The sequence below is a fragment of the Notothenia rossii genome (genome assembly GCF_949606895.1).
Source record: "Notothenia rossii genome assembly, chromosome: 2".
Classification (NCBI taxonomy): Eukaryota; Metazoa; Chordata; class Actinopteri; order Perciformes; family Nototheniidae; genus Notothenia; species Notothenia rossii.
The window spans coordinates 24081589-24107940 of NC_136904.1; the positions used below are offsets into that span (position 1 = coordinate 24081589).

Genomic DNA, 26352 nt, shown 5'->3' on the forward strand with positions numbered 1-26352 from the left:
TTTTGGCAGTAATCGCGTCAGTAAATTCATTGGCAGGCACTGGCAGACTGTCGAGGATGGTGGATAACTGCTGTGCACCAGGTTGCACAAATAGGCGTGGGAAGAAGAAAGGTGTATCTTATTATCGCATTCCAAAAGACGCGGAGGAGGGAAAAGTGGATCGCAGCGATTAAAAGAGCCAGGAGCCGTCTGAACAAGACTGAAAGATGGGACCCCCCGGCCGTTTGCTTTCGCTTATGCAGTGATCACTTCATATCAGGTGGGTGAAGGAATACAGTACAATGCTACAAAAAGTTTCTGGTCAGTTTAATTTTTACCGAAGTAGAATCTAGCACCCAGTTATTATAGCTAACGGACTCTGTGATGTCCCTTTTTAACTCAACAAGTGTGGCTCTGGTGCAGCCTAGCCAGTTAGCTTGTAGCAAGCTAGTGGTAAACAAACCCGTGTTGAAAATATTCCTTCTTATTTTTTAGGGAGAAAGAGTGATAACCCGTTGAGTCCGGATTTTATTCCGTCAATTTTTGATTACCTTCCATCTCCATGCTAACGTGACACTGCCGTAGCTAGACAAGCTAATAAACAAACAATGCTAACGTGACACTGCCTATCAAACTGGAATAATTTAATACTTACCCTTGCAGTGATGATGCCGAAGTTTTTGGATGTAAGACTCCACAGTTGAATGTTGTTTACGAAGCCGGACTGACACCATTTGTAAGCCTCCAAGCTTTTGTAAGCTCTGAGGGAGTCTCCTGAGTACACTGATGGAAAGCTTACAAGGTAGCTGTGGATGTCCGCGTAGCGCAAGTCGGGTACATCGTCTTCAGAGCAGGAGGTTATGTTCTTGAAAAGCACACCGGGTGCATTATATGGGTCGCTTATATTTAATCTTTCTAATTTTGTACTATAAAGCCGAATTTCACTTGAATTAAAATGAGATGTATACTCGCACGGTAGGAAAACGCTGGCGCCGGTCGTCATGTTTACTGCCAAAATGGTGGCTGATAACCAAAAGTCACGTGACCGCAGGAGCTCTATAGCTCTGCTCAGATACTCAGCATGCTGCCGTGATTAAACGCCATATCATGTTCCAAACCACTTCAAGGACTATTTTTTAAACAGTATGGAGCTCAAATGCTTATTTTCTTGCGGGTTTACTACAAGGTGAGTTCCTTTTTTTATTTCCTGCTTTTTTACACATACCCTCTCCAGTACGGGTTAGCGATGCTTGCTAATGTAAACAAAGACTCAGGGTTGCCAACTTTGGGTACCTGGCTGGAGTGAGATTTTGATGTCATGGGTTTTATTACGCATATGCGCACTAAATGACTGTCATCGTGTCAGTAGCGGGACATTAGCATATATAGATAGGATATATATACAATATATACAAATATACAATATTGGACACAGAAAAGGGCACAAAGTTTAATTCACTAATGAAAGTCAAACACATTTGTTTCCACAGTTTTATTGTGTGCATAGGCCGCGATAAGCAATTAATTGACTTCTCGTACGATAAATAAAAATGAACTCGATAACTTTTCTGACCTCGATAAATTGCCATTTACATGAGGATGTGACTAGCAGTTTGAAAGGATGTACTTCAATTATTATTATATATTATCATTATGTCAGTGGTCTAAAATGGTCATACAACAGTGCCGAAAATATTATCGTTTATCGCAATAATTTCCGGGAAAATGTATCCAACAAAATTAATTATCGTGAGAGGCCTATACATGAAACACACACACACAAAAAAATCTACAGACTTTCTCCAAACTGCCAAATATATTAATTAACATACACCTCACTCTCATATACTCTTTGACTCTATTTTGGCCTAGTAGAACAATAAGCAGCAGACTTTTACTTTTGTATCATTTCTACTGGACCTTAGATTTGCACATGCGCAATACGGGTCGGGGATTGACCAACCGTCTCCCACTGCTCTGCTGTCTGTTAACGTTGTTAAGAGTGGTGGGGCGGGGAGAGAGCAGATCGACAGCTTGAGCAGCTGTCAACTCAACATTGTAAATAACCAACTAAAAAACGATCGCAGGTTCATCTTGTTTTTGGCGTGAGAATAGTTTGGGCAGCGTGAGATTGAGAGTGAAAGCGTGTGTCACATGCCAGATGCGTGAGAGTTGGCAACCCTGACAAAGACCATATTACGTCCAAAACACGTTGCGCATTGTTTCTGATAGCGACGTTTCTGATAGGGCCGTGGTTGTAAATCCAGCCCACATTTCCGATATTACGTCATATCGGACGCAAATCTGGATCAGCTCCGTTGTACCCCCCGTTTTTAGAGATGTGGGTACTGGGGAAAGGAGAGAGGGTTTTATTTTCTGCCACTTTGTGAGTTCCCTGACACACCGGGGATACATGTATGCATGGGCGTAATTTCCACTGGGGACATGGGGGACATGTCCTCCCGACTTTTCAAAATCCTGTTTGTGTCCCCCCCCCCACTTTTCAAATGTGTTTTTTTTTTTTTTTTACGCAAGTGGTCATCGTCACGGAGGAGCGTATGTGTGTGTTTGGCAGGAGCGCATTTTGTGTGAGACAGAGAGAGACAGGGAGAGACAGAGAGGGTTACGGGGGTTGTTGTTAGCATCTGGTGCTAGCTCAGAGCTAACGGAGATTAGAAGCTGTTTCAACAATAAGGAGAGGGAGAGTCCTCTCCTGTCGGACTGAGAGGCTGAGATAACATCAGCTCAGGGAGGTAAAGGACTCTGAGTTATTATTTTGTAAACTTTAGTCTCAGTGGGTCTCAAACGGTTTGGTCTAAAAAAATATGTCCATCTATTTAATATAGTTGTTCAAAATAAGTAAAAAAATAATTCCAATGTCACTAAAAAATTATAAACACAGTTTGAAAGGGGAGTGATTCTTAAAATAGGCATAAATAAAAAGAAAGAATGCAGACTAGGTAAGATAAAGATAGGAGAGAGGAGTATATCAATGATATGTTATTTATTATTATTTACTTAATGTGTGCACCAGATTGATGCCTTTAACTTCAATTTGAAGAAAAAAATCTTACCGGGGGTGCATGCCCCCGGACCCCCCTATAGGATGTGAGGTCATCACAAATAAAACAGGTTCATGGATAGATAACTTCGCACACTCATTATATACACTACAAATGTTTCTTGGATTAGTTAACACCATAGTCCCTAATATATATTTGTAGAAAGGCAGGAAATGGAATTAAATCGAGAACAATATTTCATTGCGGAGGACCCCCTGTTTTATGTCCCCCCCACTTCACAAACCAAAGTTACACCCTTGCATGTATGTATAAAAGACATCAAAAAGTGCATTTCGCATGATAGGACACCTTTAAAGTAAATTGGTGGTTCATGGATTTTATTAACCAAAGGAAGCATTTGATAGTTTAAGCTGGAATATGCCACATCTGTATGATAAATATACTGTATATCTATACTGCCAGCAGCCAGTACTCAAATTAGTTTAGTTAAGATTAGCATAAAGACAGGAAACAGGAGGTAACAGCATAGGCGGATTTTGTGGGGGGGCTGGGGGGGCATTGCCCCCCCTGGTGGCTGAAATATGTTTTAGCATTACTAAGTCTAAAACTGTTCCGATACAAATATTTCGTATATATAAATATTTTAATAGATTTAATAAAATGATTGTTACAATACAAATCTGAATAATATCATGTTTTGTTTGAAATAATTTCATTTTTGAGCAGTCGCATGTTGTGCTGTGTGTGTGAGGTTAAGGACAAAAGTTCCCTCGCTTTTTTTTGTATCCAAGTGATTCAGCTATTGTATTAGCAGTAATGGATATTCAGCGATTTTTAAACGTCCAATTTCGTCTTCAACTTCAACAACAGAAGAGCCACCGACTGAGCCTAACTTTACCAACCAGCAGCCGTCACAATGTCAAGTGGCAGACACGCAAACAAGCAGCTCTGGATTAGCTAACGTTAGCCCCACAGCGGAGAGCTCTGGATTAGCAGGACCAGCTAACATTAACCCCACAGCAGGGAGACCACCGGCACCGGGGCCGTCAGTGGGTCATGATGATCTTGGGGAAAAACACAGCTGTCCCAAGCAGCCTACTTTATCCGATTTCCCCTAAAAAATGTTTGGGAAAACGAAACTATCATTTTCCACGTACTATTACAAGAACTATCCCTGGCTGGAATATTCAGTACGAATTGATGCCGTCTTCTGTTTTTCATGCCGCCACTTCCAGACTGACAGCGGTGTGGAGGATTCCTTTAGAAAGGGCCTGAGTGACTGGAAAAAACTAAGCAGCAAACTGGAGAAACATGCACAATCCCAGGCCCATCTGAACTGCATGGTTAAATGGGATAACTATAAAGTGACTGCATCTTCTGGATCTATTGCAGCGAAACTTTCCCGAAGCCACGAAGATTCTGCTGAGAAGAACATATCTTATTTGTGCAAAATTGTTGATATTGTGAGGCTGTTGTCCAAACTCGGATTGCCTTTTCGTGGGCATCGGGAGGGAAGCGAATCAGAGTCGCCTGGGAATTTTCTTGAGGTTCGTGGCTTTTTCTCCAAATATGATTCTGCTTTTAAAAACATGCAGTCCAGCTATTTCAATGCTACTAGCCCGGATTTCCAGAACGAAGTCATTGACATATGTGCTAACTTAGTTCGTGCAGAAATTGTAGAGAAAGTGCAGGATACTGGATTTTTTTCTATAATTGCAGATGAGGCCAGGTCTTGCAAAACGGAACAATTATCAGTGTGTATCAGATATGCAGAGCAGCTTGAAATCAAGGAGCGTTTTTTGTGTTTTATTGATTGCTCAGCATCTCGCAACGCGGCTGGGATTGTGGAAGCAATAAACACAGGACTTGAGATGTGTGGACTGAAACATATCCCAATTGTTGCCCAGAGTTACGATGGTGCCTCCGTCATGTCTGGTCACATTTCTGGTGTGCAGCAGCGCATCAAAGAGACCCACCCATACGCAGTGTACGTGCACTGCATGGGACACAAACTAAATCTGGTGCTTGTGGAGTGTTGTGCTGTCAACCGCAGCGTGAAAACATTCCTGAACGTCATTGACAAACTCTACTCTGTATTTGCAGAGCCGTCAAACCATCATCGATTCATTGAAATGCAGAAATCACTGAATCTGAAACAAACTGAAATAATACAGCCAAGTGAGACAAGATGGGCGAACAAGTGGCGATCTGTGAATTCCGTTAAAACTCACTACTCTTCAATTACAGGGTGACTGAGAGAAATGAGTGACGAGGGAGACAAGTGGTCTTCGGAGGCCAGTGGCCTTTATGCCCACATGACCAGAATGTCTTTCATTACATGTGTTATTGTATTTGAAGACATACTGCGTGTGATTCATGTTACGCACAAGGCCCTACAGTCCTCCAGCTGCACACTCTCCGAAGCTGCAGCGCTTACCGACAACCTGAAGGCGCACTTCAAATCTCAGAGACAAGCAGCTACGTGGAGCAATATGTGGGGATCAGTGAAACAGTTCTGCCGGGACAACAACGTGCCAGTACCTGGGGATGCAGATGTTGAGTGTCAGACTCCGGGTCCCCTTGCACCCAAGAGAAAACGGGTTACAAAACCCCCGACCTCCCTCGACAGTTTCCTGGTTACAATTACTTTGGGCCAAAGAGAAACTGATGAAAGTGGCGCACAAATGTCACAGAGTGATACAGCTGGATTTCAGCAGCACCTCTATCTCCCTGTGCTGGACACCCTCATCAACGAACTAGACAGACGATTCACGGGAGAGTCCATAGAGCTGGCAAGAGCATGTGGAGCAGTGTTTAAATGTGAGAAAAAAGGAATTGAACCTCTCGTACAAAAAATACGCACAGCTGCTCAAAATTCACCCTCTCCTTCTTGGAGCAGAGATGGACCTTGTTAAAGCCTCTGTTGTCGCACCTGTTGCACTTGAGCATCTCCGAAAGACTGTTAAAAAGGAGAGCTATCCAAATCTATACAAGATGCTCCAGTTGGCACTGACTCTGCCTATCGGATCTGCCACGTCTGAGAGAAGTTTTTCTGCAATGAGGAGAATTCGGAACTGGCTGCGGTCAACGATGGGACGAACAAGATTTTCCTCACTTGCGGTTCTTCACATTGAGGACGACATAACCGCACAGCTGTCACCTGAGGGGATAGTGGACGTATATGCGGAACGTAAAAAACGGCGTCTACTTCTGAACTAAGGTTGGACACCAAGGGATATAGTAGTTATCAAATAAGTATAAGATATGCACAGTTTTGATATGTTTTTTACAGTTATGTAATGCACTATTGTTGGGGGGAGAGACCGCCCCTTCCATATGAGTGTGTGTGTACAGCGGGCATGAGGCGTGCATGACGGGACGAGTTGTGTTCGTATGTGGAAAAGTCATACTCAGTGCGGTGAGCGATGGCTTTATTGCTACTGTATCCGTAGCACCCCACGCAATAGTTGGGACTGTGTACTGAGTGACGTCAGTAAAAAAGGTTTGCCCCCCCAAGCGCAAATGTCAAACTCCGCCTATGGGTAACAGCTAGCTTGGTTGTGTCCAAAGGCAACAGTCTGCCTACCTCTAAAGCTCATTAACACTTTTAACACTGTTAAATCCGTACACGTTAACAAGCACATTTTCCAAATGTCAAACAATTTGTATTCATAAATATATTTTGCCGTGTTCATGTCTAATCTTTTATTCAACATTTTTCAGACAAGGATTTCCTTTAAAAAAATAAAAATAAATAAGGATTAAAACTGGTTTGTGTGTTGATTTCTCAGGAAAGGCAGACTGCTTCGATAATTATATTTAATTTGATATAAGTATAACTCAGATCTATGGGATTAGTTTTGTATCATAAAGATAAAGCAACACTTTCTCAGAATAAAGCAAAACTATGAGTTCAAAAGAAAAAAAACTGAGTCAAGCAAAAGAAAATAAATTTCAAAAATAAAACTATAAGTTGCATACAAATCATTTGTGTAATCATGTAAACTATAAGTATTTTTTCTTTGTTTTAACATAGGTTTTTGTTTGCAGTTCTTGTTTCTTCTTTCTCAATGATCAGACTTTTGCTCTCGCTGCAGCTTTCTCTTTTGCGCTCCCTCATTTTTTGTTTGAGATTCTGACACAAACCTCCCAGGTGGGCGGGACTTTCAGGGGTGCGTCCCCATTGGCTACTCAGTTTTTTGAGTGACAGCCCAGTCCTCCAGCGATTGTACAGTGCAGGCAGCTGCGGTGCGGTGGCTGCCTGAGCGTTGATAGAACACCCGCAGAAGAACCAGCATTTCAATTATTATAATACAAGTGAAAATATAATAGTATTAGTGGTGCACGATAATTATCGGCCCGATAATTATTGGTCCGATAATAATAGGAATTATGACGTCATCCCGATAAACCCGATAAAAGTATTAATAGCCCCGATAATATACAATATATTTTTTGGGTAAAAAAAAAGAAAAAAATACTGCGGTGTGGGCAGATTGGGATGAGGGGCGCTTGTTTTTCACTCGGCTCCCCCCGTTTTGCCAGTAGTGGTTTAGGAAGAGGGGAGTTTTTCACAAATCCAGCGCTCCCTAACTCATGCCTGGCTGTGATGTAAATGGTGTGTGGCCGTCAAGCCAGGACAGTAAACAAACATGTCGTTGGTAGTATGGTACTATTTCAGAGTTAGATAGTTCGCTTTCTATTTGTATTAACAAATGCAATACAGAAGTTCCACGAGGAGGGAAAAAGGCAACAGGTACATTTAATATATATATATATATATATATATATATATTATATTATTATTGGTTATCGGTTATCGGTATCGGTATCGGTCTTGAGAAGCAGGAAGTTATTGTTATCGGTATCGGTTTCAAAAAAACAATATTGTGCTTCCCTAGTAAGTATTGATCATTTGTGTTGTTTTTGCTGTACTATACGGTCCGTTTCTTTATTGTGGTAAGTGAGAAGTAAAGCTGTGCTATGAAAGTTAGCTTTTGCTACCTTTCCATAACAATGCAAGCTAAGTAGCCTAACAGTTAGCTACAAAGCTAGCAGTGAGTGAGCGTTCAGACACCGGCGCACACACTCAAACTGACTCGTGTGTGCAGCGTGCCTGACTCTACCAACAGGCTTTCATGATTCTGTTTGGATATGCAAGTATAAGCCATGATAGCTTATTTTATTAACACGCTAATTTGATATGAAAATCAATGGAGGCTGAGTTAACTTTGTAGGAAAACCTACCGTCCATGACTGCCCCTGAGCTGTGTTTTATTTGTTAACTTCATATTTTTCATTTCCTAAAACATTTATTTTCCTCTCATATTAAAAGTGTGGATCATCGAGACAGCGTGGCGTCCAGAGGTCTTATCCCGTTTTCCCACTTCAACTGAGGGGACAGCACGGAGGGGGGCATGAAGAAAGAACTGCACCAGCTTCATCCACACTGGCGTTACTGTTATCACTTGCTCAGTGTCATTTCATTTGACCAAATGTCTTTACATATACATTTAATGTATTTTACTATTATCCACCTTTTTGTTTTATGTCCTTTTATTTAAAACATTCTTTGAGACTTCATCTTCTGGTTCAAATCCCAATAAATGTAATTTGTATAATCACTCTTTTGTCTTTATTCTACATGAAAATGTTAGAGATTCCATTCAAATCTGTAGATTATTCATATCTTCCTCAGGCTAGGAATAGTATGTCGAATTTTTAATGCTAAATGTATATCATTTTCTCACAGGATATAGAATGAAACAACACAGTTTGTATCCATTGTGTGTGAATGCTTCAGCTCTTCAGACCAACATAGTAAAATGTGAGCATGTTCCTAATTGTGTTGGTATGCAGCCTAGGTCTGGTCTGTTTAATAAAGCAAATCTGCCACTTTTATATTGCAGAATTTGTTAAATTAAAGCATTCTTTAATTGTTTGTCCTAAACATAGCAATATATGCTTTTGAAATGTAACATGCCTTTGAAAAATAATAGTATACAGTTTATATTGTGTATCACCTTTAGCTTGAAAATACATAGATGTGTTTTTTTAATCTACAAAATAAATAGACAGACACTTTATCAATCCCAAATTGGGAAATTATTTAACAGCAGCAGTGTGTTCAGGTATTAAAATATTTAAAGTTGGAATAAAGTATGAACTACACAACACAAGTCTAATGCACAGCAATCCATAAGATGAGTCCGATATGTTCATGAAACTCCCCAGGAGACACCGACACTAATGTGGCCGAGTGGACTCCGGAGTTTGCTGCATGAGTTGTATGTTCTGTGGTGTAGTGGGCTGTCACTCAAAAACTGAGTAGCCAATGGGGACACACCCCTGAAAGTCCCGCCCACCTGGGATGTTTGTGTCAAAATCTCAAACAAAAAACAAGGGAGCGCAAACGAGAAAGCGGCAGCGAGAGCAAAAGTCTGATCATTGAGAAAGAAGAAACAAGAACTGCAAACAAAAACCTATGTTAAAACAAAGAAAAAATACTTATAGTTTACATGATTACACAAATGATTTGTTTGCAATTTATAGTTTTATTTTTGAAATTTATTTTATTTTGCTTGCCTCAGTTTTTTTTTCTTTTAAACTCATAGTTTTGCTTTATTCTGAGAAAGTGTTGCTTTATCTTTATGATACAAAACTAATCCCATTCAGATCCAACCAAGACGACTTCAGTAAAGCTCTTGAAACCTTTATTGAATTGGCCATTGAATCCTGCAAGGTTATTGCAGCAGTGTGTTGAAGCATGCAGCCTTCATCAGGATGCACTATACCCTATGAGTGTACAGAACACTTCTTTATTTTTCAAGACAAAGCTGACTTTATTTTTTTTAAACCATTTCATTTTTCTCTTCATACCACCTTTGGTTGCAGCTTGTCTGTATAATTTCCACCTACATCTCACGGTCGCCCCCCAACAAAGGTTTAGATTCAATTCTTTCTGTGCGGCATTTGCACATTGATATGCGTGCCCTTAATTAGACCCTCCAGAAAACCGCGGGCAAAAATCCTTGATTATGCGGGCTAAATTCCTTGATTATGCGATTAAAAATGCGGGGTTTTTATGTGATTTTATGCGGTGAAATTGCGGGAAGTTGCGAAATATGCGGAAGTTGCGAAATATGCTAAATATACGGGGGAAAAATAATAACAATTTTTTTAAATATTGGGCTGTCTTATTTATTCTCTCTCACACACAACCTGCCACTAACGTTAAACCCCTTTACTATTCAATTAAACACATTCAATGTTTATTTATTGTAAAAGCAATTGGGCTTTTTTAATCTCACGCACACACACACGCACACACACACACACACTTCTCCGCCTCATTCCGTTTTCATTTACTCGTTCGTTATCTGACCAGCTTCAATCTTGTAGGCTACTCACTTCGCTTCTTGTAGCCCTCGAAAAGGTTTTGGAGGTTGATGCCTCGGTGAATGTGAGTTGTTTGGCTTTCTTGTCCGCAGCAGCAGAAAGCATTTTCGAATGTTTGAATGAATCAAAGTGGGTCGTCACCGTCGATTTTCTCTTATGCTCCAACACACAGTTGCACGGGGTGCAGAATAGTTTCACACCACTTTTTGCCCGGTCTTTAGTAGTAATGTTCGTCGGTAAATGAGATGGATTCGATTTTTTCATCTTGGTGTTTTCTCTATCGTGTGAGCTCCACACATTCACTCTATACAGTGTTGTTTACATTCTGTGATGCGCGAGCTGATGACGTCACGTCAAGACGAGTCAACTTTTTTTTTCTCAACTTTGTGTGGAAAAATGCGGGGATTATGCGGCCTTTTGATAAATATGCGGCCTTTTAAAAATCTGCGCCATTTTGCTGATTATGCGGTAAATTCTGCGATCGCAGAATCGCGTTTTTCTGGAGGGTCTACTTAATGCTCTGGTTTTGCCGCTGCACACATATCTGCGCTGTAATGTATGCGCTGCTACATACTAGGGCTGAACGATTCATCGATTTTATATCGAAATCGCGATTTGAAATTATGCAATTATCAAATTACAAAGCCTGCGATTCTTTTTAGTTTTTTCTTTTTAATTTAATTTAATTTTTTTCTTCTTGTGTTTCAGTCATTCACACCAATCAAAAGTGCTGTGCTCCACATGTACCAGTCATTGTTAACAGAAGTGGTTCATGATAGAAGGTGATAGACAGATTGATCCAATCACCTGCCAAGTACTTTTGAAATACGTTTCCAAATGGCTTCCAATGGAGCTTTCCTAGATGGTTTGGTGAAACAAACCATCTGAGTCAGGTTAGTAATGCTCCATCACATGTTTTACATCTATTACAGGGTGAATCTTAAACTGAAGCTTGACTTTAAAGCAACCCAACGGAAGTTTCATGTAATTTTAGTTCTTTCACTCGTAGCTCGGGCTACGGGTGCTAGAGACGGGAGCATGTTGATACGACCTTCCTAGCCGGAGATATGGCCGCATTTTTCAATAAACTTCCGTTGGTTCGCTTAAAAACAAATACCGCAAATCGAATCGCTATCGCATTATCTGTCAGAAAAATTGCAATTAGATTATTTCCCCAAATCGTGCAGCCCTACTACATACTGTACTCTTACTGGGAGGTGAATGTGTTTATCTGTGTTGACTAATATAAACATTCTGGCGTGATTCAGACTGTGTGCTCTTTAGAACTTAAATGATGAAACAACTAAATTAGTTTTCTCGTTAATCACAAGAACTGCCAGTTTTGACATTGACCTCAAACATATAGCTCCAAACCCATCCAATCTCACTCCTGATAGGAAATGAAAATATCACCTTATCTCAGACTTACATTTACTCCCCCATCACTCCCCCATCAGCACCACCATCATCCTCCTTCCCCATAACTGTGGAGTGCCTGAAGATATTTTAATATTACATGCCATCCTTTTGGTTTTAATAATTAAAGGCTGAACCATTGATGTTGATTAGAAGCTTTCAGATGGCATATGAGGGAAGGGAAAACAGCTGCATTACTTTAAATGTGATTAAATCAGAGAAATATTCTGCTCTTCAGAGCGAAGCATCCTTTTGAGTAACCATGGTGTACCTAAGCAAGCTATTCATGTTCATAGTGAAACAAGGACAAAATAACTTGCCCTGGTCTAAGGGCTGCAGACCCAACAGCTCTAAACTGTGTGCTTTTCAGAAATGTTGCTTGTGGTTGCCTTGTTAACTCTGTGTTAATGTGTGTTTTTTGTCCAATTGGAGCCTCAATGACAGCATTTACATTATATGAAGATCCAGGACTGAAATTGCCATAGTAATTTACCTCCCAAGGAAACCATAGAAGAATTAAGTAATGCCGCTGGACTGAATTTAGAAGTTTAATCAAGTTAAATATTCAACAAATGCATTTTATCCATGGGACACTTTAGTGGGAAACTATGGGATGGATTGTCTTAATCAGGAGCAGACACTAACCTGATAGACTACACATTAACACAACATGAGCATTTTTCCCTGGGTGGAATTAAGTAAAGGACGTGGAAAGGTGACAATAATGGCCAACAAAAATATTAGGGGAAAAGGGGATTTTCTCTGGTTAAATGACCTCATTAATTTCAGGCAGCAGGGTCTAGTAAATCTGTGTGAGCACAACGGGAGGATACTGTGTTAAATTAGGAGAATGCTAAATGAAGGATAAGGTCAGAAATGGGAAACCAAAGTGTTAGGAACAGATAAAGGGCTCGGGGAGGAAAGAGAGCACAGGGAGGTGGGGAAGCCGAGCCTTTGCAGGTGGCCCCATCACCGCCCAAACGTGCTGGTAATAGCTGCCATTCATTATCGAATGTGCGACTGCCTGGTGAACGACCAAGTACCCCATCCATCCCTGTCAGCTAGTGGCATGTCAATGACAAAACCTTAATTACACCATTAATTAATAGAACGATTTTTTTCCAGCATGAGCTCTGTGCCTGATGTTCGGTAAGCCTCCCCGTGAGCGATTGCTCATGCCACAATAGCATTTAGCTGACAGAAGTACACAGAGAAAAAACGAAAGTCAAGTCAATGAAATAGCATTCTGAGGAAGGAAGGCCATGAAAATCACCCCAGAGTTCTATTGATTGACAAGATAAGGAGAGAAAATGGTTGATCTTGTTAGATACATCATCAATTGGAGTCATTCACATCCTTTCAAAACCCCCTATTGTTTATTTGACATGCTAAGAGAATGTCAAACAGTGCTTAAGGTCATGAAGGTCTCTGTGCTTTCTTCCTGTATGTTCCTGTGTACATACAAAAGCTGCTCATAACCAATTGCCCCTTGCGGGATTAATAAAGTTGTTGATTGATTGACGTTACAGAAATAGGATAGTTGGCTAGAGCAGGAACATTAAAATAGACCGAAAAATCTTGCATGTGAAGGAGAACATCAAGGCCACTATACCACCCTCAATGTTATACAAGTCCAGCCCATGAACTAACCGGTTTCAAAACCACTTCTTATGAGAGTAGCAAATATTCATCCTGTGCTTTTATCTAAACTGTAACGAGGTCCATTATAAAGGTGTCCTTCTTCAGTATCTTTTCATGTCCACTGATAGCTGTTCAGTGCAGGAGTACCTGTGGTTGAACAAGAAGTCGAGTGTTGGAAGAAATACAAGACATCTCTGAAAAGCACTTACACAAAAAGCTTTTCATTCTAAATCCATCCAGTTTTCTGTAAATTTTGAATACAAAAGTGTTTAAATGTCTAGAATGAGACACATCTCAACTCCAATCTCAACAAATCAAATTTTTCTGTGCCGTGACGAAGACTGACTGAACAGATAATCGTACGCCATTAATCACTGTGCACATTACATAGCACACAATCACAGAGATATTATTAAGGTCACAATAACAATGATGATAAATGCGAGGCAACCCAGTGTGACTGCACGGCACTTAGTCTGTCTCCCACTATCACTGCAAAAACAATGAAAAACACTGTTAATACTTAATCTGTTTAAAAAGTTTATGAAAACATCTCACCATTAGTCGAATTAAACCTAAAAAAAGGAACACCATCAAATTAGCCCTGCCACAGAAGACGGGAGAAGAAAGCAAACAAAAACAGAGTTGGAATGCTTGAAATTGACAGTGCAGTGTAGAAAAGCTGTGTACAGAGCTGTGACCAGTGTCAAGGCCTCATCAGTCGCAAAAGGAATGGCAGGCAAGATGCTGAATAAACAATCAAACCAGCTGACTGTAGCCGAGAGAAACAGAAAATGGCCATGGCTGGTGCTGATGACCAGTTAAGGCGAGAGCAGTGGAATAAAGGCAAGTTTTACACAACCTGTTTCCAACAGGGGATGCTTGGTCAACATTAAAAAATAAGAAATTACACAAAGACCCAAATGAGAGCCACAAACATTTGTAACACAACCCTGAACATGACAACATAGACTTGAAATAGGTACCCAGATAGGTAACACAAGATTTAGAACCACGTTAGAGCAGGGAGGCTGAGGCAAGTCGGATAACACATGGCAACCCATTTACACCAAAGATATAGTGCCACAGGCAGAGAACTAGACAAAAAGGAAAAAATAGAAAAACATGTTATTAATGTGCACTTACATGTGGATAGCTGCCGTCTAAATGATTAGACTTTAATTACACTTGGATGCAGCTATTTGTACTGCACGATCCTTATTGCAGATAATGGAGACTGTGTCATGTTTATGTTAGGTGGATAGATAAGTCTCATCATTATCATAAAGCATTGCTAAGTCTGTGCTGCACTCTCCAGTGGGAGCTATTTTCTTGGTAGATGTTCCTCTGCGCTACATTTGATTTACTGCTTTATGGAAGTTATAAATGCTCACAGGTATTGAAATAGAATCAAACTAAGAAAGACACTATGGGCCAAAAGCAAGCCAAGCCTTCCCGCTTAGTGTGTGATCCGTGATCATTATCACAATAAGTATACAGGATAATCACACCTCATTAGTAATGTTTGATATTAATGGGGGCAATATAAATACATTCCCCTTGTGTTTCAATTGGCTAAGCAAGAAAACACATAGCCCTTTATCTCGCTACTAATGCAGTCTGGGTAAATGATGGGGCTTTGTGCTGCTAGAGCCCGGGAGAGTGAATACGCAAACACTTCTTATTGATCCTCCGAGTGGTTCTGAGGCGAGAGTCTGCATATATGACTTTGACAGAACAAACCCAGTTTGACCCTGAAAGACCCGATCTAGGTTCAGGGTTCTCAATAACTTTTTATAGTAAATACTAGAGAAATGTTCTATTGATAAAAACAAGCTGAGATGCGTCTATGTTTATACACAGATGTGGATGTTTGGGGATGTGGGTGAGGAGAACAGGGGAGCCAAGCCGAGAAAAAGAAGGTCATGGTAGTACATATCCACATTCAGTAATAGAATATGGCAGACTGTGTGTGATGCTGGAATCTGTCAGATCTCTCTGCCCGGCCTTACTCTCTGTGTGTCCTGCTTGAAATTTCTGTTTGATTCTTCGCTGGGGAGAAGAGTCATTAATACACCGCAATATCTTCCATGTCCTTTGGTGCTGAGGGAATCCTTTACCGCATCCCTCCTCCGAAGTTATGTAAATCAAAATGTGCATCAAAAGCCATTTGCCACATTAAGCACAGCCTGCAAATATATGTGTACATGCAAGCAACCTTGACAAGGCAGAGACTCCCTCTTGTATTTCAAATTCCCTCATTTAAAAATCAACCATGCTTAAAAGATGAAGACATAATCAAGCAGCTTGCTTTGAAAATCAATGGATTCGACTTGTTTACTTGTGAATAAGAGAAATGTGTTATTTGTGTCCATCAGAAATGTTCCATTTGATTTGTTCCATCCTGGGATATACAGGAGAAAAGAAACATAAATTATTAAACAACAATATTTTTCACTGATGCTTTACTGTATATTCTTAATATCAATCCTCTGATTGTGTAAAATAAGTAGTAAAATAACAAGATGTTTTGTGATGCCATCATGTGAAATCTGTGTTGTCGCTGCCGTGCAGCTGCTCAAAAAGACTAGTGAGGGCTATGGAGGAAAAGTTCAATTGGTAAATCATGGGCTGCTTAAGTTTCTCAAACATGATGGCAACTGTTCAAGACTGTTGCTAATGGAAACAAAAGAGAGACATTTCAGGTAATGGTAGACAAGTTTATGTATAAGATTGTAACACAGCAAACTTTTTCAAAGGCGAACATCGACAGGCACATGTACATCCTTTTTTTACATCTTCAGAATATTGTATCTATTGTATGTTGCAATGTTGAAGAAGCCTGGCTGGGACATAACATTTTCATTGCCAACAACTACGTAGCTATTGGGCATTTGACAATAAAACCTTTGGATGCTGTTCCTACTTTGTTTGGACCAGTGGGATATTCGGGTACACAACCTCAACCTGTAAGTATTCATTGTTGTTTGTGTATTTATGATGTTTAAAACAAACAAGGTATCTACCACGACTGTTTAAATGGGTAAAAGTTTTTCGGGCTACTAAGTTGGGATCGCGGAGAAATGCTCCCCGCAGACCCATTCTCACAGCGTTATAAACCTTTTTCTTACTCAATATCAAGCCACACTTATTATTTTTACTTCGGCTGTGAGTGTTTGTGTTTCACTTGTTCTCGCTTTATCGCCGACCCGGAAGCCTGTCCGCTCCTCGCAGCAGATTGCAGCAACGAGCCTCACAAACGTACCGACCAATCAGAGCACACTGGGCTCACAGGGAGGGGGGGGGGGGGGGGGGGCAGGAGCTTTTAGGACAGAGTGAATACCGGTGAATACACATACTTTACAGAGATGCTGTATGACAAACCAATGTGAGTTTGGAAAATTGCACAGTATAAATCTATTTTAGTATACCTCAACAATGGAATTATGATCAGTAGAAATTGCCATGACATGGGCCCTTGTAATAGCAGTTAAAACAGGACCGGTCAAATTTAACCGCAAACCCCAAAGTACGGGGGAAAATTGAAGACAATAGGAGGATTAATTGAAACACAATGTGCCAACACAACAATGACTTGGTTTGGGGAAAGACCATAGGCATGAAACGTTGTCTCTCTGTGGTAATTAGGAAACAAACAGTGCTCTCTTGCTTTAACATGCTGCTGTATTGTTCACCCATCCATCCATCCCACTGTGGCAGCATTTCTTTAACTAAAGCTTTTAACTTCATATTGGCATTGGCATTTATTTCAGAGGATGTACGTATGCCATAGAAAATGTATAATGTCTTGATTCTGCAGAGCATTTAGCGAGGAAGGCCGGAGTGTATGCTACATGTAAAGTTAAGTCATTACAAGGCAATACAAAAGGCATTTTGGTAAAAAGGATTTCTGCCAGAGGCTATTTTAATGTTCAAATGGATTCCTGTGGTGGAGCAGATTGAAGTGGAGGTGGTCTGACCGCAAGGATTAATATATACAAAGGGGGCTAAACAGGAGAATAGATTGCTGTCACAGTTGGTAATTTCATGGCTTGATTGATGGCTGGCATATTGTATTGCTCATACAGAAGTGATTAATCCGTCTTTGCATAGTTCAAAACCTCAGTTGCTCTCCCTTGTTTACCTTGCCAGCAATGCTGTCGACCACGATTGTATGTCACTTTCCTTTTGATTCCATTATTCTTTTCTTAATTCCTCTCTAAATACCCTCGTCTTTCCTGATGTGTGAGGGTGGGATGCGAGCAGGGGCGTAGCTGGGGGGGGGGAGGTTAGGATGATTACAAGGGCCCAGCACTGGGGGGGGGCAGAGACCACTATTATTATCTTTTTATTAATATGGTTTTATTATTATCCTAAAGTAAGTTAATGTAGATGACTCAAAAGTATAATTGCCTGTATTAAAAAAAAACGTCACAAAAGAAACAAACAGGTGCTTGTTACTCTGTTTGACAGAATGAGCACCCCTCCCTTGATTCATTGCATGGTATGGGCGCCTGAGCAATGGAGCAAGCGGAGCAGGTGTATCCCCACATTTTGATCATACGAAAAATATAATATGTCCCCCCAAATATATCACTGTAAACATAAGTATGTAATTTCAATCGAATTAATAATACGCAATGAAAGAACTTGTGCTGATTATAGACACTTAATAGCGAGTTTTTAAGTTTCCAAAGATTGTGACCCCCCCCCCCCCCCCCCCGCATTTCGCTCACAATGGTTTCACCCACAGCAGTCCTGATGCAGCTAGGCTGAGTGTAAATCACCGCGACCAGTCTGTCATTGGTGGCAGACCTTTTCAGTAAGTTGTTCAAACAAAGAATATGTTAGACATGTCTTTACTTCTACCACTCAATACAATAAAACACATTTATAATCATCACCTTCTCTTCATTTTCTTTGCATTGAATTACAGGTCACTCTTTATGTTAGCTAGCGGTTAGCTGACGTTTGCTAGCTAGCTAGTAATATCAACCAGTGTGTGTGTTTGACTAGCTAGCTACCTGGTAGATCGAAGCCCATTAGAGTTTGAGTTTATTAGGATCCCCATTAGCTGTTGCATGACAACAACTAGTCTTCCTGGGGTCCACACAAAACATAAAACATTACATTCGACAAGACTTTTACAGAACAGTAAATAAAAAACTGATTTCCGAAGTCCATTTTCCTTCAAGCATTGACTTTCATATTTTCCATCATATACCACTTATTTTCTGATTTCATTTCATTGGAAAGAAAAATCTCCTACTGTAACTAACCTGCACACTGTGTGTGTGTGTGTGTGTGTGTGTGTGTGTGTGTGTGTGTGTGTGTGTGTGTGTGTGTGTGTGTGTGTGTGTGTGTGTGTGTGTGTGTGTGTGTGTGTGTGTGTGTGTGTGTGTGTGTGTGTGTGTGTGTGTGTGTGTGTGTGTGTGTGTGTGGCCAGCCAACCAACCAGGTAGAACATGGCAGAAAAAAGAAAAAATCATATATTCAACCCAGTTCAGTGTATTCATACGTGTATTGCTCTCTTGTGTAGAATGATGTGGTGGTGACAGTGCAGACTCAGGAAGGAGGCAGAGAAGGAGAGAAAGAGACACAAGAGTTACAGGTAATGGAAATATCAGTCAGCTTAAAGTGTAGGATAACATAACAAATTAAGACACAAATACTTGGATAATATATTCCCCCCTCTCTCCCTTTCTTTACAGAGTAGCATAAAGATTGTGTATTCAAACCAGTTCCGTGTACTCATAACGTGTATTGCTCTCCTTAATGTAGAATGATGTGGTGACTGTGCAGACTCAGGGAGGAGGCAGAGGAAGTGAGAAAGAGACCCAAGAGTTACAGGTAATGGGATATCAGACAGCTTAAAGTGTAGGATAATATCCCTAGTCAAAAAATGCTATAGGAATCTCTATACGCTTTTGGAACCCTATAGGAATCCAGGATCCCATAGGATTTTGAGACAGTTCTGTGCTCTATATTGCAGGAAATTGCACGTACAGGTGTTCATTAAATTAAAAACATTCTGCCATGGAGGTGGTCGTGCCTGACCCACTCCAAACCACCCCTTGCCTGCCAGTTACTAATCTTGCACCCCCACTTTCAACTATAACTAGGCGGCACAGCAGCGCACCAGCAGCTTGCAGCTTGAACAGACTGACAGGAAAATGTCCTCTACAGCTCATGAATCAGGAGCTCAGAAACGAAAGAAAAAACGTCAGCAAGAGGAAAATAATAAAAGAGGTCGACAGCTAGTCACCAAGTAATTTCACAAGAAAGGTATTTATTCTCAGAACTTCTTTTGAAGCCCATAACAGCTTGGCCAACATTTTGTGGCTGACGTTAGCTACCTGTTGCTATCAAAAATTAGATGAGTGTCGATGAGCCCAGTGAATTTGTATCCAGCAGCTATGCCCTTCTGCTATGACTAGCTAACCTAACCTGTATAATTTTACATGCTAATCACATCTGCTCTAATGCACAGATGCGGCTTCAGGATCAGTACCCCTTCCGTCGGGCCAGCTCCCAGTTGAAGGAGAGGGAGGTAAAGCAGCAGGGCTTGGGGTTAACAAACAGATTTTAAATATGCTTACTATGCATTGAATACAACTTTAGGTAATATTCACATTTAGTTACTCTAGTTCTTCCAGTAATTGCAATACCATTGACCACTGGCACATTAAATTGAGGTTGTTACAGTAGCTATAGCTAGATTTGAGCAATTGGAAAATATCTATACAAATGATTATTATTATTATTATTATAACAATTAAGAGATAGCTCGAGCTGTACTGTGTTATTACTATTATAGGGCATTTTATAAATTATGTACACTATGGATACTCTAGAGCCAGGGCCCTCGAGCAAGGCAGCCAACGAGGAGAGCAGAGGTGAAGAGGCAGAAGTACCAGTACAAGAAGAGGTCGAGGACCATGAAAGCAGCACAGATGAGGAGGAAGCAGCTATGGACAGTCAATGTCAGGGACAAAGTGAGGCTCCGACACAGGATGCCACAGATACTGAGCCACCTGTCGTGGTGTCTGAGGTAGAAGATCTGCTATCACTTGACCCAGGGTCGTTCCCAGCTAGGATGAGTGACAAGGACAGGGCAACTATTGTAAAGAAATTAGCAATGCGAGAAACAGATCAAGAATTTCCACATGATTCAAAGGGAAAGAGATTTCCAGATTACTTGAAATACACCAAAGCAGATAAGGGTAGGGGAAAAGTGAAAAGGGACTGGTTGATTCACAGTGAAAGTGCAAATGCACTGTTCTGCATACCATGTGTTCTTTTCTCCAAGGAGCAAAAAATACCCTCTCTTAGTGCTTTGAGTAGTGACCAGGGATACAAGATGTGTGACGTCGAGTGGCGTTGCATGTATGATAAATTCCCAAGCCATGAAACAAGTAGGAATCACAGGGACTGTTATTTGCCATGGAAACACCTACAGTGTTCGGTTATGACTGCATGTGCCGTTGATCATCAGTTGCAGAGAGAGCTACAGTCTGAAATTGAGAACAACAAAGCTATCTTGCAGAGACTCCTCGATGTCACTCTGCACTTGGCAACGAGGAATTTAGCTTTCCGAGGTAAAACTCATGCTTTGGGCGATGTCCACAATGGAAATGTTGTAGGTACGCTCAAACTTTTGTCACGATATGATCCAATCTTGAAAGACCACTTAGACAAAATCGGGACATCCAAAAAAGGAAGCCAGCTAACTCATTATCTGAGCCCAGACTTCCAGAACAAGTTTATTGAATTGTGTGGGGGAAAGGTTTTAAAAACCATTCTGATGGAAAGGGAGGATGCCATATACTATGGAATCATTTGTGATGCAACGCCTGACATTTCCCACACCGAGCAAAATGTTGTGCTCATAAGATATGTACATTATAATGAAGACACAGGCGAATGGGAGATCACTGAAAGATTTATTGAATTCAAAGATTTCAATGTAAAACAGGATGTGAAATAGCAGGCATGATGGAGAGTGTGCTTCTGGATCTAGGGATAGACATTAGTGATTGCAGGGGGCAAGGGTATGATAATGGGGCGAATATGTCAGGGAAAATCAAGGGAGTCCAAGCACAAATACTGAAAAATAATAATCTTGCTACTTTCTCACCTTGTGCCTCCCACAAGTTGAATCTGGTAGGCGTGCATGCTGCAGAATCGAGCCCTGAAGTGTCCAAATGTTTTGGTTACATTAACCGCCTCTACACATTTGTAAGTGCCAGTCCATCTCGTTGGTCTATATACAAAAAGAAAACAGGTTGCTCTGTACATAGGCTATCTGACACTCGCTGGAGTGCGAGAATTGATGCTGTGAAACCTGTAGCAAAGCACCTACCTGTTGTCATTGAAGCCCTTGCTACCATACTGAGCTCATGCAGTCTCACAGGTGAGGCCAGATCTGAAGCTGTTGGTCTGAGGAACTACCTCATGTCATTTGATGCCATCGTCCTTCTCACCATTTGGGTGAAAGTATTGCAATCTATTGATGACAGAAATGTGATACTCTAGTCAGGGAAAATCTCAATAGAGGTGGAGGCAGGTAATGTTGCTGCACTAAGAGATGAGATGCAGACTCTCAGAAATGGATGGGATGCTATTCTGTCTGAGGCATCAATGGTAGCTAAGGAAATGGAGGTTCCACCTCATTTCAAAAAAGAACTTTGCCGTGAGAGGAGGAGGAAGATGTTTCATGATGAAACTGCTGAAGGAACAGGTCAGGAGGATAGGCCAGAAACAACATTCCGTAACACTGTTTTTCACTGCCATGGACCAGATCATAAGTGACTTGGACACTCGGTTCCAAACAACAGCAAATATTGTTGAAGAATTTGCTGCCATACTTAAAATTGGGAAGTTGAGTGACAGTGTCATGGCTTCTGTGTGTCAGCCATTGAGGGAGAAATACTCACAGGATCTCGCAGATCAGTTTGAGAGTGAGATAAGGCATCTCAATACAATATTTTCTGCCACTTTCCCCCCTGATTGTAGCTCTCTTGATCTACTGAATGCAATATACAAGATGGAACTCCAGAGCATTTTTGGAGACGTTTGCATTACCCTCAGAATTTTCTTGACGCTCCCAGTTACCGTAGCTGGTAGTGAAAGATCATTTAGTAAGTTGAAACTTATCAAGAGCTATTTAAGATCTACCATGTCGCAAGAGAGGTTGAACAGCCTTGCAATGTTATCGATTGAAAGCAAGCTGGCTCTGTCACTTGATTTCAAAGAGCTCGTAAAAGATTTTGCCACCAAGAAGGTCCGGCGATTGGCGTTCGGAATTTAGGGATACAAATCCAGTCTATGACAGGATTGTGGGATGTTTCCCTATAGTAAGCTGACAGGCTACAGCCCACATTGTGAACAATTACTATCTGATGCATAGTCCTCTAGCACTACATTTTTCATTGTTTGCTGTAAGTGTGTTCATGTCCTGAGAGTTTATTGTTTTATAATTGTGTTCAAATCTTCAGTTAATTTATACTTTTGTCCTTGTGTTGTTCAAATCTTAATTTAATAAGTCAAAGAATGTTGAGATTTTTTGTTTGTTCATTCCAGTATTGGGTGTAATTTTCAATTAAATAGACAGAAGGTAAAGTTGATAGTCAGTGCATGTTGATTTCTTGCAGTCCATTACAGTTCATTAACTTCAACAGGGTTTTCGAGGTTGGGTTTCATCGTGTCGTTTAGGGGGTGGACGCAAGGTCATGACCCCACCAGTATCCAAGAATCCTGAATTGTCCCCACCAATAGCTCAACACTTGTCACTCGTGCCTCCTCGAATTACTTGCGCGTGTAACAGGTAGGGCTTTAGCACCCTGCTGAGAAAGGCAGCAACCCGGCCGCTACAGCAAAAAAGCTAGTGCTCTGCCCGCGACAGTTCAAAATCTGCTTCGTAAAAGGGTATATCCAAGCAGAGAACGATTGTATACTACAGAGCACATCAAAATGTAAGTGTCTGTCAACCTAATAGTGTGCTTGAGTAGACTATTTGTGTTGGAGATGGGATTACAGAGAGACAAGACAAGTAACAGCTTTTGTATGTTGAGTATCAGAAAACATTGTCACAAGAATAGGGGGAAATATGCCTAGCTAGTGCGACTCAAGGTTCTTTGGTAGACTATTGCATTGGTCCATTCATTGAAGATGAACGCAATGCGACATCCTTTACTAGGCTCACCCACCAACAGTTCAGGTGCTGAACTGCTGATCCGAATGTATAGGTAAAAACCATATTATGCGTTTTCATCAATAAATAAATGGCAAAAAACATTTTAACGTGCGCGCTAACGCGCACTCGCACGGATTGGGGGCCCACAAATAGATTCTTTCATGGAGCCCAGAATTTCCAGTTACGCCCCTGGATGCAAGTGAGGGAGATGTCTGAGTGAGTGTTATTAACCTTGCAATGTTTACTCAGCCTTACATATATGCATGAGCTGGCAGTCCTTAATTCCACACTGATACAAAAAAAGAAAATTCAGACAGAAAATTAAACCTGTCAAATATGTACACAATTGATATTTGTTAAATTAATGAGATGAAAAGAACATGAAAGGGTGGCAGCAGGTAGACCAGATGACGGGGTCAATGGGAGACACTATAAAACTCATTATGATTGATGATGACGGATCAGAACATTTGTGCATGCAGGGGAGAATTAATTGGAAAATTAGTAACCACGGTGAAATATTTTGTAGCCAACAAACAATATGCATACCTATTTTAGAAGAACCTTAATCCATTAAGTGGAAAACTATTTTATACCACAACAGCAGGCTTCTACTTTTAATATAAATTGCGGTCGTTGTATTCCCACATTCTTCTCTGAAAATGATAATACTGTCATACATGTATACGAATGGAAAAGCAGCCCAGTCAAACGGGAAAGCCTGCACGATACACTGTGTAATTACATTCGCTCATATCCTGGGAGGCATGTTTAAGATGCAGATTGAGTGTTCAACAGATGACTTCCTTGGCTGTCGATTTCATTTTCTCACAGGATGCCATGCAATAATCTGCAGGTCAGAGCACAATTTCATAAATAACTCGTTCAAGATATTGTAACAGCTAGGCATGATATTGCAAATTCCTCCCTGAGATTGAGGGTTCAAAAAATAAATGGACACCAAGGCAGTCATTTAGCTTAATCGGTTTCCCTTCTGAAATTCTGTCACGCTGCATGTTGCCATTTATCTACACTGCTGCCATTCCTAAAAAAGGGCTGGAAATTGGAAACGTAGTTTTTTTAATCACACCCTTTAATTCCTTGTAATAATTATACTAACGATAATGAGGAGAATTTCTACTGTATAGATTAAAAAATAAAAAATATATATAAAATACAATAACTTTAATAATGAGAATACGTTTCCGAAAATACGAAGATCAAAACTCTGATCATTTTTACTTATTATAAGAAATGACTAATGGACAAAGGAACAGAAGACAGGACTCTAAAAATAGACTACAGTGAATTAATTTCTGTCTTCAGCCATGCAGCCACAGGGTCATTAACACGGACATGGCTTCATTTCGAGATAATTTGTTATTCCCAAATTGCAACACATGGTTTAGTGTCTTGGTGAGACTTTGATGCCCTGAGCATGTCCTCTCAGTGTCTGGCAGAATGTCACGATCAGAGCCACGGACAACAATGGGAGGCCATGCAAATATTAATACAAAAGGCCTTTAAAATCCCAAAAACAACACAGACCATCCTAAAATCAGCTAACAAATTGGCCTCTCTAAATATTCATCATTATCACATGAGTGGGCCAACACAAGATATACTAAAACAAATACAAAACAGTTATATATCTAATTGCGATCAAATGGAGCTCCAATGTAACACACGCTACTTTTATTTAGTTATTGAAGTCAACACGTAGCATGTTTTGGCTATAGCCTGTCACCAACATGAAAACCACCCTCACCTCTGTATGCTTTATATGATTATGCAGCCAGTCGCAGTTTCCTGTTTGTGCTAAGCTAAGCCAGTACTAGCTGTAGCTTCACATAAATTGATCTTCTCATCTACCTTTGGAAAATAAAGTAATATTTCCTAAAATGTCGAACATTTCCTTCAAGGCTAAACGATCCCACACGTGTCAAAAACCCTGATACAATTTTCTGAATTGGAACAACAATTTCAAAAATAAAATACATTCGACATAAGACCTTTTGTGTTGGTCCCCTCCAGCTTTGTGCCCATAGAAACGCTGCTGTCCCTTTTATATCATGAGCAGTGACACTGCTTCCCACTTGTGAACAAACAAGTAATTGGGGCTAAAGACAGGTAGTGACCCTCACTTAAATTACAGCCAACCAATCAAGGCAGTGGCGCAGGCTGCTTGTCTAATCAGCCAAACAAACTGAAGTAGAAACCATTGCACTGGGATGAAAACTAATTATTGAAAATGAAGCACTGCAGTTATTAAATATCCTTTAGGTTTTACAGTAGATAATATAAAAGCTACTGTGGGTTATTTGGAAAGTCTCTCCTCCTCCTGAAGTGATAATACTGCTTTGAAGGCAATTTTCTGTAAAAATGCAGCAGTGTCAAAGTGGGCATGATGTGATGCTGTAAGACTTGACCACATGCATAGGGAGAAATCTGCCACTCCTGCACTTTTCTCCTTGTTACTTACCCCTGACCTGCTCTTTAAAAAAATATAGTCAGCAGCATTGCACCCCCTATAATGATGTGTAATCACAGTGGTTTCCTGCATAATACCTTCAATGTTGGGAGAAAGCATCAAGCATTACTGATATCCAGGGACATCTTAGGCAGATGGTAATACTCTACTTCACTTAATAGAGAAAGTGAGAGAAGACATATTTTCACAGCTCAACTAATAGAGCATTG

At 40.6% G+C, this 26352-nt stretch overlaps 1 long non-coding RNA gene across 1 annotated transcript; it reads left to right on the forward strand.

Annotated features, from left to right (window-relative positions):
- Positions 1–18755: 18755 nt before the first annotated feature.
- Positions 18756–21292, forward strand: LOC307030632. The gene is made up of 5 exons (XR_013805726.1): positions 18756–19068; positions 19239–19307; positions 19580–19742; positions 19948–20007; positions 20312–21292. It is a non-coding gene; the product is annotated as an uncharacterized lncRNA (long non-coding RNA).
- The last annotated feature ends 5060 nt before the right edge of the window (positions 21293–26352 follow it).